Raw genomic sequence first — 3,376 nt, forward strand, 5'->3', positions numbered from 1 at the left:
TTGATATTTTTTAGTTTAAGGAAAGAAATATCGAATTCGAATTTTATGAGAAGAACATTTTATTAACGTTACCTTAATAAATTCATGGACCTCATTATTTTATTGGGTAAATTATGTGTTTAGTACTTAAAATATCAATTTTGGTCTATTTTAGTACCTAAACTTTCAATATTTTCAAAATCATACCTAAAGTTTAGTTGCTAGTTTAGGTACTAAACACATTAAGTTTTTAATGACGAGTATTAAAATGAAATAAAAACTAAACGTTAGATATGATTTTTAAAAAATTAAATGTTTAGATACTAAAATGGATCAAAACTACTAGTTTAGGTATTAAATGAATATTTTATCCTATTTTATTTTACAAATTTTAATTTATTATCAAATAAAAAAATTAAAAAATATTATACCATAGCAAAATTTAATTTGTGGGTCCTGGGCAAGCCGCTCCTGTCCTGACCCAGGGCCGGCCCTGCCCTCATGCCCAAATTTTATTGGTATAAAAGTTATATGGGTAAACTACACCGATGGTCAGCTATCTTTAGTCCAATGAATTACACTTGCTAAAGCTACATTGCCGAAAACTCCAACTTAAACTATGCAATCGACAGGGTTGGCTAAAGGATTATGCAAGGAGATGGAAAAATTAATCCGAAGTATTGTATGGGATCAAATGATTTAAAAGGAAGAATTAATGTTGTTAGTTGGGATGTTATAGAAAAGCTAATGAATGATAGAGGGGCTAGGTTTGAGGTATTGGATCTGACGTTTCAGATGATATTGAATGAAGGATAAATTATAGATATGGGTCTCTAAAGCCAAGCATAAGTGAGAAGGGGTGAGTCCGGAAACTTTGCGCACAAATAATTTCTGTCGCTTATGAAAAGGAATTACTAATTGCTTGGCAAGCGATTTACAATGTCATAAGTTAGAATGTTCACAATGGGCCTATGGTTATAGGAGCCCTTCTTTAGGTGCCAAATATGCAGGATACTGAAGCGTTAAGAAGGGTGCATCTGCATTTTTTTATTATTCGATCATGGTTGGAGACATGGGTATAACCTAGGGCATGACGCAGTTTGACATGATAGTTTCTAGAAGGTTCAACAAGCACCAACAATTTCTAAAAGTAGTCCAGTTAGCATTATCTGGAAAGAGAACGGACGTAATTATTTAGGAAGTTTAAGTTTGAATTTGAAAATATTTTGAGATTTATATTTTGAGATTTATATTTTGATTTATCTTTTGAATATTTTATTTTTAATTTTTATGTTATTTTTGGAATCCCGATACTATAAATACCCCTTGGGATATTGCTTGACAATGTACTATCTTTACATTTTTCTTTTACAAAAGTTTTCTTGGGTTTGTTTTATATTTTTCTTTCAACTTTTATTTTAAGTTTTCACTTTGTTTTCTAAAATGCCAAGTATGATTTTCATCATGCTTAGCTAAACTTTTAATTAGTCGATGACTTAGCGTTGACTCAATTCATTTGGTGAGAATTGAAAAAAAACTTAATATCTTCGAATATCATTATTAATTTTTTGCAAACTTGGATTGACAAACAACATTTCCTTAAAAAATCTTAACACTTTCATTTCAAAAAGAGCTCATTGGTTTGAACGTTGTTATGATTTACAGTTGGGAGGAAGAGTCGGCTGGTAGCAAATTCGACTTCCTATTAACACACTTAATGACGGTCCGCCAAGGGAAATTAAGACCGAGTTCGATTCTCATTGAAACAACATAACTCGAGTAAGACTTTTCCAAGCTTAAAGATGTATTGGTGCTAACAACAATAGCCATGGTTAGTCCAAACAAGGACTAAATTTAGAAGATTGACTTGAGAATATTGGTTTATCATAAAGAAAAATAAGTTATAAGGGTTGAGCCTTGTAGACTTTAACCGATATGAATCCCGAAGTAGAATCTCTTTCAATGATCGAAATGAATTATGACAAAGAAAAGCTTGAGGTCATTCTTCATCATTATTGTTTTCAACTATTTATTTTCATTTTTTTCATTTTTCATTTAATTTATTTTTAAGTCCCTTGGATCAGGATCAACACAATTCAAAGTTAAAAATTTCTAAGTCCCTGTGGATCGACCATTTCTTCTCTACATTACGTTTCAATTTATTTTATTTTAGAAAAAAAGAATGTTTATTTAACAATTACGATGCTTTTCAAATTGATGTCGTTTTCGGGGACTTCGACAAATTACTAATATAGTTTTGATTTGATTTATGACTAGGAAGAATCTGAGAGAACTAGTAGATTGTGAACCAAAGATCGAAGCATTAGCTCGTAGAACACACAGACAAACGCTTCAGAAAAAGAGACAACAATGATGACAACAACAATAACAACGTCCAGACCTAATACATGACATAACTTCTTACACCGATACACACTTCACATACGAAGAACCAATTTTGATGACTGAACAAACAATACAAGAATTAGCTGTGCACCTGTCGTATAACAACTATTATGCATCGCCTTCCCTCACGACGAAACTCTATTTAAGCTTAAGACGGATCTTATCCACCTTCTATAAACTTTCCATGGGTTGCCAAATGAAAATCCACACAAACATCTCACGAAATTTCACATGGTTTGTTCAAGCATGAAACATCAGGGAGTATCTGAGGATCAGATTAAGCTTCACACTTTCCCTTTTTCCTTAATCGATTTGGCTAAGGATTGGCTATTTTACTTATCGCCTAATTCTATTACAATATGGGTTGATATGACTCAAAATTTTCTTGGTAGGTTCTTCCCTACAACAAAGGCGAGTGAATTAAGAAGAAATATATTAGGAATTTGACAAAAGGATGAAGAGTCGTTATATGACTATTGAGAATGATTCAAGAAACTCTATGCTAGTTGTCCACAACACAGTTTAACCGAATAAAATTTACACCAATACTTCTATGAAGGTTTGCTTCCCTTAGAGATGAAGATGGTTGACGCAACTAGTGGAGGGGATCTTGTAAACATTACTCCAAATACAACCAGAAATTTAATTTCTACAATGGCTGCCAGCTCTCAGCAGTTTCACCCTTCTAATGAACCCACTCGAAGGGATCACGATATAAGTATACTTTCTTTAGAGAATAAAATCGATAAGTTAACTAATGTGGTTCAATCTCTTATTACAGGCAAAATAAGTACAATTAGACTATGTGGGATATACACAATGTCGGACTATCTTACAGATTGTTGTCCGATGTTACAAGAAGATGTTTTCGCGCAAGTAAATGCATTGGAAAATGTTTTAGGACCTCCTAGAGTCTTTACAATCCTCAGACTAACACCTATAATCTGGGGTGGAGAGATTAATTGAATTTCAGCTATGGACAGAATCCAAG

The sequence above is a fragment of the Hibiscus syriacus genome, unplaced genomic scaffold, assembly GCF_006381635.1.
Source record: "Hibiscus syriacus cultivar Baekdansim isolate YM2019G1 unplaced genomic scaffold, ASM638163v2 tig00004630_pilon, whole genome shotgun sequence".
Lineage (NCBI taxonomy): Eukaryota > Viridiplantae > Streptophyta > Magnoliopsida > Malvales > Malvaceae > Hibiscus > Hibiscus syriacus.